At 45.6% G+C, this 17,420-nt stretch overlaps 1 protein-coding gene across 1 annotated transcript in view; it reads left to right on the top strand.

Moving 5' to 3' along the window:
* Positions 1 to 1,992: 1,992 nt before the first annotated feature.
* Positions 1,993 to 17,420, top strand: part of SYT2 (synaptotagmin 2) — a 172,092-nt gene continuing 156,664 nt past the window's right edge. The window contains exon 1 of the mRNA XM_021003177.2: positions 1,993 to 2,306. The gene's annotated coding sequence lies outside the window, so the exon portion shown is untranslated. The remainder of the gene's footprint in view (positions 2,307 to 17,420) is intronic.

Genomic DNA, 17,420 nt, shown 5'->3' on the forward strand with positions numbered 1-17,420 from the left:
AACCCAAAGATGACAGGTCACAAGAATCATCTTCATAATTAAAGGACACTCTAATGAAGACTCAGTCTTCTATCAGTTTTCACTTTCTCCATATTTCCTGTTTCAGCCCCAGGGTTATCTCTGCTCAGCAGCTGGTCAGTTTGCACCAGTAACTTCTTCACTAGAGCCCTGGGTTGAGGTAACTTCAATCAGATTTAGGATTTCCCTAGTGTTTTCCATCACCCCCCTCTGTGACAGTCTCATAAATAGCTACTGTCTCCCCCTTGCTCTGGGTCAGGCTGATGAATCTCTCTATGGGCTGTCACATGCTTGAGAATTATTTGCAAGGTGACTTTCCTCAAATCCATTCTGCACTCTGTTTCCACTCACCCTGAGGTCCCACTTCCTCCATGAGATCTTGGAGGGCAATCTTCTTGGCCTTGTTCTATCCCCAACTAAAGGGATGAAGAGAGAGCTACTTTCTGATGTTCTACTACAAAAAGGGCCTTCATGATTGAGTTCAAAGTATTTGGCATTCTTTGGCACCTCATTTCTATGCAGTTAATGGTTTAAAAAAATGTGGCACCAAGCCTATTCCTTTCCTGCCTCTAAGCTTGACAAGCCTTTAGACCCCAGTAAGAGGAAGGATGGTGCAAGTCTACAAATGTTGGACTTGGATTTGAGAGACCCAGATCTAACCTGATCCGGGCACTAATTAATGGTGTGGCACCATGCAAGCCGTTTGACTCCTCAGAGCCTCAGTTTCCTCATCTGCAAGAGAGGCATAATAATACTACTATCTACTTCAAGAGAGCTGAGAGAAAAGTGCTTTGCAAGGCACTATATAAATATGAGCTATTAATATCTTCCTGCTACAGGACTTCCTGTTCTCACTCCCACTTTTCTGTTTCTCTCTAAACTCGAATAAACTGGAGGGGTGTCTCACCTACCTCTTTCCCTCTTTGAAGATCCTCCTCTCTTTTTCTCTTTCCCCTTCTTTTCTTTTTCCATCGACCCTTTTAGTATCCTACAGCTGGTTCATCCCTCATTCCCTGCCCCACTTCCATATCCAGGTCGTAGAAGAAATCTTCCCAGTGGTGGAGTTGGGCAGATACAACTTCTTGACTTCACTTGTCCCTCTCAATACCTCACACAGCGACAGGATGACATGGCTCCTATAGAACACAAGAAAGACTAGCCTCTAAGTTAGCTCAGGGAAATGCGTAAGTAGCAACCCTCTCAATCATGGGTGGTTAGTGGTGGAGTGTCTTAGGGACCCCAAAATAGCTGGAAATGGAATGGAAACATGGTTGGAAAAACTGGGAAATGAACGAGTAGAAATATGTGCAGGGGGGAGGACTCATTGATTTTCACCCTAGAAGCAGCTAGGTGGTGTGGTGAATAGAGGGCTGGCCTGGAGTTAGGAAGACTTGAGTTCAAATCCAGCTTTGGACATTTCCTAGCTGTGTGACTTTGGGCAAATAGCTTAACTTCTTTTGCCTCTATTTTCTCAGCTGTAAAATGGGGATAATAACACCTCCTCTCAGGGTTGTTGTGAGGATCAAATGAAATATTTGTAAAGCATCTGGCACATAGTAGACACTATACAAATTCTAGCTATTATTATTGTTACTATTAGAGGTGGAATGGTAAAGGCCCAGACTGCTTGTATTTGGGACCATTCCTAGCTTGGTGCCTCAGTTATTCGATTTGCATAAGGGAAGAACTGGTGAGGATAGGACACATCTGGGCCAAGCGCAAGAAGACCTGGTAAGATGTGGAGACAACTTCAAAATGGGGGACAGAGAGCCCCATCTTGGGAGAAAAGGAGTGTCTTTCCCCATTCTGTGTACACACTCCACTTTTCCAAGCCGTGAGGTCAGCAACAACGTCCTTGAGCTGAGCACCAGCAAGAGTGGTGCGAGGTTGAGCAAAGGAGGATCACACAAAACGACTCTGAAACCCATAGCAGGGTCAGGTTCTCCCACCAGCGGCACCAGCAGCACCAGCACCAGCACCAACTTCCCTGCTCTCCTCCCCCACACTGCAGCTGCTCCCCCGCCTCTCTCGCCCATTGATCCGTTGTTCTCCCTCCCTCCCTCCCTCCCTCCCACCTCTGGCTCGGGCGCAGACTGCTAAGCTCAGCAAGTCTTGCGGCAGAGACACTTCGAAGCGGAGTTGGGGCAGAGACAGAGCAAGGGACCCGGTCCCGTGGAGACAGATGCATCCCGGCTAGATTGCTACCACTGCCTCATCTTCCCAACCGAGCACCCTCTCTTTCATCGGGAGAGCCCCTTTCTCCCCAGCTCCCTTGGGGCTGCACCCCGGTGAGTCTCTCCTGGCGGGGCACTTACCCACCTCCTTTAAAGTTTCTTCTTGGAGATAGGGAGTGGCGTTTCTTCTCGGGGCGGTGGGACTGAGTAGCTGCAGGGTCGGATCCTTTCCCCTTTGAGGTGGGTGCATAGAAGCAAAGCCCGGGGTGCTAAGGACTTAGCGTCTTATTGGAAGGGAGTCCCCTATGTATGAGTGGACGAAGCGGCTTTGGAAGTGGTTTCCCTCCACCAGCCCCCACCCCCCGGGGGCGAGGAGGAGACGGCTCCTCGGTCTGAACAAGGTAGGGCAGCCCAGAGTCCCAGCATCTCAAGGTGACAAGCTTTAGAGGGGTAAGGAGCCGGGGTTCGCAATCCCAGTCAGGTCCTCCGACACTCCCATGGGACCAGGGACCTTACTCTCTACTCCCATTCCGGGGCTTCCAAGGCCAGCCCCCTCTCACAACCCCCGACAGGGCAGAGGAGAGTTCGGGAGCACTTGCAGAGGACCCTGGGGGAAAGCCTGCAGTTCGAGCTGTCAGTGGGATTGATGGGGGGTGGGGTAGGGGGAACAGCATAGAGACCCTGAAGTAGAGAAGGAAAGATAGTGGAATAGGCATTGGGGGATATCTGGAAGTGGAGACCCAAAGGAGGCAGGGCACCGAGGGAAAGGGAAATAGGAGACCCCTTGCCCTCTGCCCAAATCCCATGACTCAGCATGTTTCTGCCCCTTCCCAGGTTCCCTTGCCAGTTCTCTCTCCTGCCGAGACTCTTAGGGTAAGCAAGAGCTGGGGTCATATGCCCCTATGGCCTCCTTCATTTGCCCTTCACGTCGGAGGGCTACCAACACCTCGAACCTCTACCTCTCTCCCTCTTCCTCTGGACTACCCCACCAAAGGGAAAATTATCTGTCCCATTACTTCTATCTCTCCTGCATCCCTGACCTTCCCCCCCCACCTCCCCCTTAAGGTCTCTTCTATCTCTCTACCCCATCCTCTCTGCAAAATCAGAATGCCTCCCCCTCTGTCTACACCAGTACCCCCTCCCCCTAGGATTGGGGGCCCAGAGGACAGTAGAGTCATAGGATGTATTTTTAACTTAAAAAATGTTAAAGCTGGAAGTAATTTAAAGATTATCTAGTCCAAATGCCTCATTTTACAGATGAGGAAGTTAAGACCCAGAGGGGAATGTGATCTGCCCAAGGTCACAAAAGGAGGCAGTGGCAGAATCCGAATTAGAACTCGTTTTATAATTCCCAGTCCTTCTTTCTGCTTAAACTCCCTGCTTTCCCGCGTCAATCCTCTGGATTCCAAATGAATGACTGCTTGAACAGCCCTGGGAACCTAGGCAAAGGGTGGGAAAGAGAAGAACTGGGCCCCCTGGGTGGCCTAGAAGCCCTCAAAAATAAGGTAAAAACCTCCTCCTCTGGGACGGCAAAGGAGTGGAGGAAGGGGAAACATTAGCGAGGTGGAGGGAGAAAAGAAGTGGTGAAATGAGAAGGGCTGCTGAAGAAAAAGGCTCTTGTGGTCTCTTGGCAAGAAGCAAGAAACAGGGAGTAAAGGTGGGATGGAGAACTGAGCTGGGAGGTAGAGCAGCCCCAAATGGGGTGGAAGCTGGGGGTGGGAGGACAGGGCACTGTGGTTTTGGTTTTTACAAAGTTGACTGATGAGAGAGTAAAGGGTGAGATCTCATAGAGGCCTGAGAATGTGGTGGCTGTTTGAAAGTCTCCCTGCCTCAACACATTAACAAGGGTTTTTTAGGGTGGGGGGCTGGAACCATTTCCTATCCTCTTCTCTCCATCCCAGCAGCTCTAGCAAAGGGGTTGCAAGGGAGGGTTGGAAGAGAAAAAGACTTTAATCCTTTTAGTTTCCTTCCTCTGATTCTGTCCCAGACCACCTACTTCTTAGCCCTATTTTGCCCCTTTGCCAAGGAAGGGTGAGAAACAGGGTGGGGGTCAGAACTCTGGCCGTGGGGCCAAGAGAGCTCTGATGCAGTGAGACGTGCCTGGTGGAAGAGCTGGGCCTGGCAGGCTCTGCAGTCTGCAGCCCTCTCTCAGGACACAGCAGGTGAGTCAGCTCCTGGGGCCCACACCATAACATATTGCCACCTAGCCCTGGAGGCCCTGGTGCCAGCTGCTCCCTATTCTGTCAGAGTCAGGGGTCCACTCATGGGTCCTGTGCAGTGAGTTCCCCATGACTGCTCATATTCCTTCAATCATTTCTCCTTATTTGGGCTGCCTTTTCATTGTGTTGTAAGTAGGGTATCTAAGTATAATATAGTGGAATCTGAAATCTCATGACTTGGCTTTGAATTCTGTATCTATTGCTGATTAACTTTGTGACTTTGGACAAGTCCCCTGCCTTCTTGAATGATGCACTGAGCCTGGAGTCAGAAAGACCTGAATTCAGATCTGGCCTCAGATACTTACTAGCTGTGTGGACCTGGGCAAGTTTGCCTCGGTTTTCTTATCTGTAAAATGGGGATAATAATAGCACCTACTTCCCAGGGTTGTTGTGAGGATCAAATGAGATAATATTTGTAAAGTGCTTAGCATGATTCCTGGCATATAGTATGTACTATATAAATGTTAGCTGTTATTATTATCATTATCTTTATTACTAAACTTTGAAGTATCTTCTAGGTCTAAATCCATTGATGTTCAATCATTGAGGACAGATCCCACGCCTACTCAGCTTAGAGGGAAGTATAAGGAGGGTCTAGAATAGGGAATTCTTCCTCTTGGAGGCTTCGTATAGTTTAGTCCCCTATATTACCTTTAGGGAGTGCCGTGGGCAAAGAAGACAGATGATTGTCAGCCCAGAGTGTCTTAAATTAGCCTTCCTTAATCCTCCCCCCTCATTCTCATATGTACTTCAGAAAATAGGCAGAGGAAGGGCAAGTAGACTCCCTTCTGCCAAAGGGAGCAGGTGCTATTGACCAGGCTGCTGGTTTCACAGACGTGGGTTACTGGAGCATTTGGCTATCTACAGCTCCTTATTGTCTTAGATTCTGGGGCAGGTTGGCTGGGGGAGAGCTTTGTAAGGAAGGAAGTGGGTGGCACCCAGAGCCGACTGCATCTAGAATCACACTACGTCTTGGACTGGATTTCCTCTTGGGCAAAGAAAGCATTTGGTTGATCATGCGTTGAACTGAGTTGGGTTGGTTTATTGATCTGCCATTGGGTTGGAATCCTTTTCTAGAGTCTGATCTAAATTCTCCCTAACCTAGCACTGCAGTGGCCCGTTCTCTCCTTTCCTCTCTTTGTACCAAAGAAGAGTCTCTGAGCATGTGCAGGGGCTATTCAGCCCCTCACTCTTCCAGGCTGCAGAGAAAAGCCATGGAGCTCCAGTCAGAGAAACCCCCTGACCCCATCCCTACCCTCATCCAGTCCTAGTCAGTGGAGAAGAAAAGTTGGTGTCTTTCCAAATCCGCCTTATAGCTTTGCTATCAAAGATACAGATGACCTTGGATTTCCCTGTGTTCAGTAACCCTACCTCTATATTGCTGAAGCCAAGTATCTCTTCCTGAACCCAGCCCATGCATCCACCTGGCAGGGAGAGGGAGAGAAGGGAAGCTGAGTAATAGAGGGGAGAGAGAGTAGTGAGATAAAGAGCATGAGAGAGGAGAGGTACCATATCTCAACTGGCTGGACTGGAGAAACGAAATTATAGCCAATAAGTCATTATCAGAGAATCCCAACATTGGAAGGGGCTTCCGAGGCAACTAGCCTAACCCTTACTTGAATCAGGACTCTCCTGCTTCAGCATTCCCAGGAAGCTGTCATCTAGTCTTTGCTTTGAAAACATTCACTGATAGGGCGCTCACTACTCTTCAAGGCAGTCTATTCCATGACTAGGCAGTTCTGATTTTTAGGAAGTTCTTCATATTGAACTGAGATTGGTCTTCCCCGAAGAAGAATGGAAGCTCTTTGAGTGCAGGGACTGACACATAAATGAATAAATAGGTGTTTATTAAACACTTACTTTGTACAAAGCAACCTGTGAAATGCTGGGGATAGAAATAGAAAAGCAGAATGGTTCCTGCTCTCAAGGTGCTTGCATGAGAGGAGAAGACAACACCAATAGGAGGTTTCAGCTGAAAGTCAAAGGGAAAGGTCCCTTGGTTCTTAGGGTACAGCAGAAAAGCTGATGGTAATGCATCTTCTTTAATGTTGTTCCCACTGATACCAACATATCTGGTTTCTGATGCTGGAATGTTTGACAAAGCCAAGGACTTTGGCATCAAGACTTTTATTTTCTGGGTCTTTCAGTAGCTGTGGTTGGAGGAGAACCAAGAGAGAATAACATTTAAAAAAAAAACCCTATGGAGAAGTGATTATTTTTTAAAAATGGGATCAACAGTGTCACCTTCTACAGAAAGGGCAAGAGGAGGATTCAGAAAAGGCCATTAGGTTTGCCAATGAAGAAACTCCTGGCAAATTTGGATTGGGCATTTTTGGTTGAGGTGGGAAACCAGATTTCAGAGGGTTTTGAAAAGAGTGGTACGAGAAGGGGTGGAAGCAATTCCCAAGCAGTTTAGCTGAGAATGAGAGGGAAATAGAATGATAGCTAGCCAGGGTGGCTGGCTCAAATAAAGATTTTTCTTTTTTTTTTTTTATGATGGTTGATATTGGATCAAGTGAGGGTTTTCCCCTTTTTATGATGGGGGATACGTAGATGTGTTTGTAGGCAGCAGGGAAAGAGCCAGTAGATAAGTAGAGATTGAAGATCAGAGTGAGGATTAAAGATTAGAGAGGAGATAAGTGGGACAATCTGATAGGGGAATATGGGAGGGGATGAGATCAAGGGTGCATGTAGAGGGGTTGGCTATGGCAAGGAAAAGGGCCACCTATTTATCAGAGACAGCAGTGAAGGAATAAAGGGAAGTTGGAGTAACTAGGGTTATTTAGTGTGGAGCAAAGAAGACCAGGGGTAGAAGGGCATATCTTCAGGCATCTAAAGAGTCTCCATGTGGATGAGGGATTCTGTTCCTTCTGCTTGGCCTCAGAGGACAGTGCTAGCAGTGATGGGTAAAAGTCACAAAGAGGCACTTTCAGGCTTGATGTCAGGAAAACCTTCCCAACAATTAGAACTGTTCAAAATTGGAATGGACTGCTTTGGGAAGTAGCAAGTCTCCCCTCTTGTAGGTCTTCAAGCAGAGTCTCGGTGACCACTTGTGTGGTGTGTTATAGTGGGATAATGCTAGGTGGCTGCTTGAGGGCCCTAGCAACTCTAAATTCTGTGAGTCTTTCATGATCCTGGCACTTGCTCTAAAGCTCTGGGAATGGATAATTCAAGGCTGATGATAACAGAAAAGCCCTTTTCACTTGGCTTTTCAATATGGTTCATCTTTGGGGAAAGGGTACAGTGTAAAAATTATTTTGAATTATTTTCGAATTGATTTAATTTTATTATTAACATTTTTTTTATTGTTGTCTTTTTTTATACCATAGTCATATCCTGTAGCACTTTCCTACCAAAACTGAACCTTTCTGAAACAGAAAAACACTAAAGCAAAACCAACTCATACAGTATGTGTGTAGCATATTCCACAGCCATAGGTCTTATCCTTCTACTGAGAGGAGGAAGGTATGTCTCTTTATTGGTATCACCCAAGACCTAGATTATTTACTACTGTTCATCAGAGGGACACATCCTTTTTGTCTTCCTCTTCAGATTAGGTCTGCATTCCCAGAAAACTCGCTAGGACTGGTTGGGGAGAGAAACAGACTGGAAGAGGGCTGGAGGGAGGCAAAGGGAAGCTGGCCTAGGACACAACACTGGTGGCAGGGTGTCTACTAAGTGGAGTCTGAACATACAGAAAATAACTGAGGTCTGACTGTGCCTTTTTGTTTCTGAGCCTATCAGAGGCTCTTGTTAGGAGGAAAGGGGGAGGGAAGACACAGAGAGACAAAGAGAGAGACAGATGGGGACAGAGAGAGAAAGAGACAGAGAAACAGGCAGACAGATGGGGAAAGAGAGAGATAGAAAGACAGAAAGAGAGAGAAAGAAACAGATAGATGGAGTGATAGAGAGGGAGATAAAGAGAGAAATAGATGGAGAGGGAGAGAGTGAGAGAGAATAAAAGAAAGAAATGAATAGACATATAGAGAAAGAGAGGGAGACAGAGAGAGAAAGAGATGGAGAGAGACAGAGGCAAAGTCAGAGAAGAGGAAGAGATGAGAGAGAGGAAGAAGATGAGAAAGATAAAGAGAGACACAGGAAGAGGATGAGAAAAAGACTGAGAGATAGAGACATAGAAAGACAAAGACAAAGACAGAAAGAGAGAGAGAGAGACAAGGGCAGAGAGAAACAGAGAGAGGAAGAAGATGAGAGAGGAAGTGAAAGAGAGAGGAGAAGACGGGAGAGAGGAGGGAAGAGACAAAGAGAAAGAGGAGAGGGCAAGAGAAAAGAGGAAGAGGAAAGCATGAGAGAAGAGGTGAGAGAGGGAGGGAAAGTAAAAGTTGGACATGGCCTTTTTTGCAATGGCTCCTATGCTTTCATAGGAACATGGTTAGGAGTGGTAAGATTACATAGCCTTGGAGAAGTAGACCAGTATGAGGCAAAAGGTGCTTGGTCTTAGAGTCAGAAGACCTGAATTCCAGTCTTAACTTCCCAAATTCATCTATGTGACCTTAAACAGGCCACCTCTACTCTCTGGGCTTCAGTTTCCTTCCTTGTAAAATGAGCAGTAAATAAGGTTATTTATTAGGTGAGCACTTTGTGCAAAGAGCTTTTTAACACAACAATGGCTGAATCACAGACTTTCAGAGCCATAAAAGACTTCCTGGGCCCACTCACCCAACCCATACTTTAAAAAGAATCCCCTCTTCAAAATATCTAGCAGAATGTCATAAAGCCTGTGCTGAAGACCTTCAAGGAAGGGGAACCCATGACCCTCCAGCTTTGGGACAGCTCTCATTACCAATTAATCAATCGACGTTGTTAAGCACCTACTATGTGCCAGGCACTGTGCTAAGGCTAGGGTACAAAATGAGGCAAAAGACTGTCCTTGCCCTCAAGGAGCACATGGTCTAGTGGGAGAAACAAGTAAACAAATATATACAAACTTCATAGGGATAAATAGGAAATAATCAACAGAGGGAAGATCCTGGAATTAAGAGGAGTTGGGAAAAGCTTCCTATAGAAGATGAGATTTTAGTTGGAATTTGTTTGAAGCCAGGGAAGCTAATAGGCAGAGATGGGAAGGGAGAGCATTCCAGGCATGGGGGACAGGCCAGAGAGAGTGTCCAGAGCCGAGAGGTGGAGTGTCTTATTTCTAGAACAGCCAGAAGGCCATGTCACTGGACTGAAGAGTATGTGTAAGAAGACTGGAAAGGTAGGAGGGAGCTAGGTTAGGAAGGGCTTTGGATGCCAGACTATTTTTGTATTTGCCTCTGGAGGCAATAGGGAGCTACTGGAGTTTATTGAGTAGCGGGGTGACATGATCAGACCTGCACTTTAGGAAATCACTTTGGTGGCTGAATGGAGAATGGATTGGAGTGGGGAGAGAGAGTTGAGACAGGCAGATCCACCATCAGGCTGTTGCAGCAGTTCAAGTGTAAGGCGAGGAGGGTGTGCACTGGAGTGGTGGCAGTGTCAGAGGAGAGAAGGGGTCATATTCAAGAGATGTTGCAGAACTGAAATCGATAGTCCTTGGCAACAGCTTGAATATAGGGCGGGGGAGGAGGGGAAAACAGAAGGGAGTTGAGGAATTATTCTTTATTTTTTGCAATTTTACCTTTTGCAACTGATCTTGGTTCTGCCCCCAGAGCCGAGCAGAACGGGTCTTATTCTTTGCTACATAGAAGTTCTTTCAGAACTTGAAGAAAGAACCCATGTCCAGATTCCCTATCCCACCTCCAGCCCCCAGCCTGTGTTCTCTTTTTTTCCTCCAGCTGATCCTCAGATGATGTGAACCTGGGTTTTCCACCATCCCCATTGCCCTTCTCTGGATGTTCTCTTACCTTACCATATTCTCCATAAAATGTAGTGCCCGGAACTGAAACAGCAATAAAAATAAATGATTATTTATGATGGCCATGCTGATCTCTTTAAGTAAGGCCCAAAGAGGAAACCAGGCACCAGATATCAAGGAAATTAGGCTTCAGACCTAATAGAAACATTTCCTTTTCCTCTCTAGTAGGTTTCTTGGGTAAGAGTCAGAGAGAATGAGAATTGGGCCAGGAGAGTGGGTGAGGAGCCAGACACTGGTGTGCTCAGAGTTGAGAGAGACGGGGAACCCCTCCAAGGGGAGAAGGACAGGTTGGTGTTGGTTCTAGGCAAAGCAGAAAAGGCATCCTTAGGGGCTGGGGCCAGGCAGGCATAGGGAATTCTGGCAGCCGGAGAGAATTTTGGCAGCTGGGTAATTCCCAGGGTAAGAGAAGAGCCACCCAGTTGTGGCTGAGTTATCGTCTTAGCTGACTACAGCCACTGGGATAACCCAGCTTCATTTCATACCTCCTTTATCTATAATGGGATTTTGATGTCATCACCAGCCCTAATGCTGGGTGGGCTCTGAATCATTCTCATTTCGGTAATTAAATGGTTACACCTGAACCTCCGAAGTATGGAGCTGAACTATTTGGGGTATGTGTATGGGGGGGTGGAGAGCAGGAAGGGAGTGTGGTGCTAGAACTTTAGCCCTGGACATGGAAAATGGGGGGTGGGGAGGGTTTGGGGAATAGGGTGATCCAGCCCTTAGGAAGGCATTGTGAGGAAGTGCATTGGATGCTGGGCTTTGGGAGACAGCAAGATGGGGCTCCAGGCCAGCCTCTGACCCTCACTAGTTGTGCGACCACAGGCACTTAACCTTGGTTTCTTCATCTGACAGAAAGGGATAGTGATATCAAGAGCATCTACCTCACAGGGTTGTTGGGAAATAGTGTATGTAATACATTTTATAAACTTAATTTTAAAAAATCACATTAATTTCTGAACATATCTGTCTTTTACCCAGTAAGCCATCCCTTGTAACAAAGACTTGTAAAGAAAGAGGAAAAGAAACAGACAAAACCAGCCACCACATCAACCCTGTCTGATCCTGGGCAGACAGATGCACTTTTCTCAACTTGCCATTTTCATGACATATCATTGAATTTGATTTTATTGTCCTTCTTGTTTGTATTATTGTAGTTATATATTGTTTGCTTTACATCAGCTCTTGGTCTTCTCCCGATTCTCTGCATTCTTTGTGTTCATATCTGTAGGAAGAGCGCTTTACATTCAGGTACCGCATTTCATTTAGCTGTTCTCCAACTGGAGGCTCCTACTTCCAAATCTTTGCTAACCCAAAACTATTGCTAAGTTGACAAACTTTAAAATTCTACATAGATGACAATTGGTTTTCCTGTTCCTGGGCCGCAAAAGATTGGACTCAGAAAGATTGAACTCAAAGATTCATGGGTTAAATTCCCCTCTAACTTCCAACCTGGAATCTCCCTGGGCTAAAAAGTGAAGGAGGGTGGGAATTAGCCTTCATTGAATTCCCTTTCTCGGGGAGGGGAGGAAGCAGGAGCCACTTAACCCTGAAAAGCAGGGAAAGAGACAAGGGTTCAAAGCCCCTAGGCCTCCAGGAACCCGTTTTCCAACTTTTTTCACAGGTTGTCTCCTCACTCACTTCCACATTCTGGCTTCCCTGGCCTCCTTCAAGACTCAGCTCAAGTCAAACCTTCTCTAGGAAGCCTTTTACAATTTCCTCACTGCTAGCATCTTCTCTCTGACATCAACTACTACTGCTACTACTACTACTACTACTACTACTACTACCACCACCACCACCACACCACTACTACTACTACCACTACCACCACCACCACCACTACTACTACTACCACCACTACCACCACCACCACCACTACCACCACCACTACCACCACCACCACCACTACCACCACCATCACCACCACCACTACTACTACTATTACCATCACCACCACCACCACCACCACCACCACCACCACTACTACTACCACCACCATCACCACCACCACTACTACTACTATTACCATCACCACCACCACCACTACTACTATTACTACTACTGTCACTACCACCATTGCTGCTACTACTACTACTACCACCACTACTATAACTACCACAATCACTACTACCACTTAGCATTAAATCCTTTAAGGTTTGCAAAGTACTTCACATATGTTAACTCATTTAATTTGTTAACTACACTGTGTGGTAGATGATATTATTATCCCCACTTTATGGATGAAGAAATTGAGGCACATAGTGACTTGCTGAGGGTCACACTGTTTCAAGCAGGGTTTAAACTCAGGTTTTCTTGATGCCAAGCCATCTGTTCCATCCACCACACCACCTAGCTATTGGCATATTTTGCTTCCAATTTGTCCCATACATCTTGCATGTGCACAGTTGTCTGCATATTAACTTCCACATTAATTTCAAGGGGCAGAGCCTTTTTTGTTTTGCCTTTCTTTGAGTTCCCAGCACTTAGCTTAGGCGCCTGCTTAACTAATGTTAGTTGACTGACAGGCAGGGCTGTCTCCTCTGAGGTGCCTTCTTCCAAGAAGCCTTCCAGGACTAAACCCTCTCAGACTGCTTGTCAGGCCAGCTGCTAGAGCTCTTCTGTTCAGCTTTGGCTCTCTTACTTTACAGCTAAGTTGTTGCTGCGTGAGTGTTTAGTCATCCGGGTTGTGTGGAGGGTGGAGGGGAGAGGAGGTCATGAGATAATATTTGTAAAGCACTTTGCACGGTGCTCAGCAGGTAGCAGGCGTATATAAATACTTATTCCCTTCCTTCCCTTTCCCTTTCCCCCTCCCTGAAATGTCTGGGGGGTCCCTGAGGCATAAACCATAATTTCATCAGTTAGTGAGTGGATAGAGCACGGGGCCAGGAAGACCTGTGTTCAAATTTGACCACCATCCAGGACAAGCCATTCAACCTCTGCCTCAGTTTCTTCAACTATAAAATGGAGATCAAAAGAGCACCTACCTTGAAGGGTTATTGTGAGGATCAAATGAAATAAAATTTGTAAAGCACTTAGCACACTGCCTGGCACATAGTAGGTGCTTAATTCCTTCATCTAACTGGGAGGTGCCTAAGGAAGAAGTTGTATTTGTGCATCAGATGGGAAAGGGGGCTGTCTTTTCCCCCTTAATCCACTATCTCCGGCACCTAGGCCTGGGTCCTATGCTTGTGAACATTCCTAGTGGAGGGATGGCAGACACAGACCACTGTAATCAGTGCCCTCCTGCCTTCCTAGTTCTCTGGGGGCAGATTCCAGGCTTCCTCCTTTTCCTGGAGGTTCTTTCACCATCCTCTTCACATATCATTCCCTTCCTACCCCCAGGAAAGAAAGCTGAGGAGCCTTGGGAGTTTGTGGAGCAATGAGCAATCTGAGTCCCCGAGAGGTAGTTAACAGGCGTGCAGCATCTTGGGAAGGTGGAGGTGAGGAAGCCCCCCTCGAAGGGCATCCCTGCCCCAAGGAGGAATTCCTCACCCTTATCTGACTCCGAGGCAGGGCTTCTCACAATTGGCAGAAGACTGGTGATTCTGGAATTTAGCAATTAGGGAATATTGCAATTAGAGGCGGAATTCACCCATTACTTTTCCATGCATCTTAATAACGAGTTTAAGTGGTTGTAACTATGAGCACTGCACTAGGGACAAGAAAAATAGGAATGAATGAAGGGAAGAGGAGGGGTGGTGAGTTACAAGAGGAATAGATGTGAATAGGGGCTCTGATGCTGGAAGGGGATGCTTTACTGAGTTAACCCTTTCCACTTCCATGTGGGAAAGGAATTTTCTTTCATCTGTTATTGACCTAGAGCAGCAGTTGAAAGGAGGATGGAGTGGGTGGGATTAGACCCCGGAATCCTCTGTCCACCTCTTGGGAGAAATCACAGGTTCCCTTCTCCTGGGTCTGACCCCAGCACTTCATTTACTCAGAATAAACTGGGGACAAATGTATTCAGAAGGAAAGTAGAATAGGCAAAAAAGGGGAATACTGGGTAGATGGAGAGTTGGAGGTGGCATTGCAATGTGAATAGAGGGACACCCTTCTGGCTGTAGTATCCATGTTAGCTAATGAAAGAGAGAAAAAAGGGAGTGTGAGACACTTGCAGAGTGTGGAGGAGGAAAGCTTTTCTCCTTCCTATCTTCTCTTTCTATTTTTTCCTCCCTCCTTCCTTTTTTCCTTCCTTCTTTCCTCCCTTCCTTCTTTCCTCCCCTCTTTCATTTCTTCCTTTCTTTTCTCTCTTCCCTTCCCTTTTTACTTCTTTTTCTGCCTTTCCTTGACTTTTCTCTCTACTTTCTATTCCCCTTTCTCTTCTTTCCCTCTCCTTCCTTCTCTCACTCCTCTCTTCCCATCCTTTCCACCTTCTCCTCTCTTCTGCCTCTTCTTCCCTTCTTTCCCCTCCTACTTCCTCATTCCTTTCCTCTCTTATTCTATTTCTTCTCTCTCCATCCCCTCCTTTCCTTCCCTTGCTCCTTAAGAGGCAGTTAAATGGCAAATTAAAAAGAGTCCTGGACCTGGAGATAGGAAGTTCAAATCTGGCCTCAGATACTTCCTAGCTGTGTGACCTGGGCAAATCACTTAACCCTCTGTCTGCCTCAATTTCCTCATCTGTAAAATGGGAAAAATAAAAGCATCTACCATACAGGTTACTGTGAGGATCAAATGAAATAACACCTATAAAGTGTTTATTGCAGTGTCTGATATATAGCAGGTGTTTAATAAATGCTTGTTCCCTCCCCTTCCATCCCTCTCTTCTTTTTTCTCCGTCTCCTTCTTTCCTACTTTCTATCTTTCTGTCCTCTCTCTTTTCTTCCCTCCCTTCCCCCTGTACTTTCTTCCCTCCCTCCTTTTCTTTTCCTTCCCTTCCTCCTGCCACCTCCTTCTACCTCTCCCTTCCCATTCCGCTTCTTTCCCTCCATCCCCTCACGTCTTCCTTATTTCCTCCTCTCCTTTTCCTCCCTCCTCTGTCCCCTACTCCCACTTCTGGCTTCTAGACTTGCTTATCTTATCTGAAATTAATTATAGTGAAACACATTAGATTAGTGTGAGGGGACCCCCACCCCCGCCCATCTTGTCCCCTTACTCAACAGAGATAATTTTATTTATGGCTATATTCCTCCAAAGGACTGATTACCAGATGTGATGGTTCTGGGGGGAGAAAGAAAGCTAATATTTATGTAGTGCCTACTATGTGCCAGGTACTATGCTAAACACTTTACAATTATTATCTCATTTGGTCCTCACAGTAATGCTGGAAGGTAGGTGCTATTATTGTCCCCATTCTACAGATGAGGAAACTGGAAAAGGTAGAGATTAAGTGACTTGCCCACAGTCACACAGCTAGTAAGTGTTTGAGGCTAGACTTGAACTCAGGTCTTCCTGACTCCACTCAGGAGCTCTCCTATCTCATACCCCTTACAAATGAGGTATCCTTTCTGATATCCAACTTTATTCTCTCCTGTTTCAGCTCAAGTTCTTATTCCCTGGTTTGTTGTTCAAAAATGAGAATAAGGAGTCTGGTCTAAGATAGCAAGATGGCCTTCTGGGCCCAGAGAGTGGGTTTGGAATGCTCAAAGTTAGTTCTTATAAGTGGTCTTCTTGTACCTCATCTCCTTTTCTCCAGGTTCTTCTTCTTTAGGAGGAAAGAGACTGTCCTTCTCTAGGGCTTTCTAGTTTTTTTCAATCTCCTCCTCTCTTTCCACAGAACAAGCCGTGCACATTTTAGATTCTGTTTTCTCATGGAAGGGTGGGTTTTTGGGGTGCTGGGACACATGGTTTCTACTGTGAGCTCTGCCACAATGTGGGTGAGTATGAGAGGATTTGAGTGTGTGGATACGAGTGTCATTGTGATAGTATGGATGTTTATGAAAGTAAGTATAAGGGAATGTGTGTATCTGCCAATGACCTTTACCCACAAAATATGCCACGTTCAGTAAGAGTTTCTCAAAAGGGGGGGCAAGGGAACCAACATTTATTAAACACCTACCATGTGCTAAGTGCTTTACAAATATTATCTCATTTGATAGTCACAATAACTCTGTAAGGTAGTTGCTGTTATGATCCCATTTTACAGTTGAGGGAACCAAGGCAGGCAGAGATTAAATGGCTTGCCCATGATAACACGACAAGTGTCTAAGGCTGGATTTAAACTCAAGTCTCCCTGACTCTAGGCTTAGCTGCCTAGGTGGTCCAGACTTAGTCCAAAAGGATCTCACAGTTGAAACTGTCAAGACTGCTACTGTAATTGTCATTTTCTCTCTATGGACCTCAGTTTTGTTATTTGTAAACTGAGCATTAAATAAGGTTGTTGTGAGGAAAACATTTTATAAAGTGTGAAGTGCTGCATAAATGAGATAACAATAAAATAAGGATAATAACAGCAATAATAACTTGACTATTGGTAGGACCATAACAGCCTTCAGGACACACTTAGGGGATGGACTGAGATGAACTTCAAGGTCCTTTTCAACTCCAGTACCCGGCTCTCTGGAGACTTCTGGAGCAGGTAGATCTTTCTATGGAAAACCAAGGGACACATTTTTCAGTTGACCTGGGCCACTCCAGTCTCCTCCTGGGGTATTATAAAGATAATAAATGTTTATTAAATACCTACAATGTGCATAGTACTAGCAATACCAAGATGAAAAATGAAATCTCTCTGACTTCAAGGAACTTGCAATCTAATGAGGAAAGAAGTGGTAGATATGACATCCTTGTGCAAGGTGACATATGATGTAGGCAAAGGAGATACAAAGTGCTCTAGGAAAATTTGAAAAGGGAGAGAAAATTTTGAATTTTCTTTTTTTTATAATGAACTTTACAAACAGCAACAACCAGAAATATTTTTCCTATTCAAAAGAGAGCAGAAAAGGAGGATCATATGCTTATTTCTTCCCACCCCCTGTATAAAACCATGAATCTCTATTAAGTATTTTCAGCCAGGAGGATGAGAAAAGGGATGATGGATGAGGTGCTACCTGAACTGGACCTTGAAAAAACAAGAGAATCTTAACATGGTTTAAGGCAGCATTTCTAAGACTTTTTGGTCTCAGAACCCTTTACACTCCTAAAAATTATCAAGGACCTTAAAGAGCTTTGGTTTTACATGGGTTGTGTTTATTGACATTTACTATATTAAAATTC

Source organism: Phascolarctos cinereus, unplaced genomic scaffold (assembly GCF_003287225.1).
Source record: "Phascolarctos cinereus isolate Bilbo 61053 unplaced genomic scaffold, phaCin_HiC Scaffold_5;HRSCAF=322, whole genome shotgun sequence".
NCBI lineage: Eukaryota > Metazoa > Chordata > Mammalia > Diprotodontia > Phascolarctidae > Phascolarctos > Phascolarctos cinereus.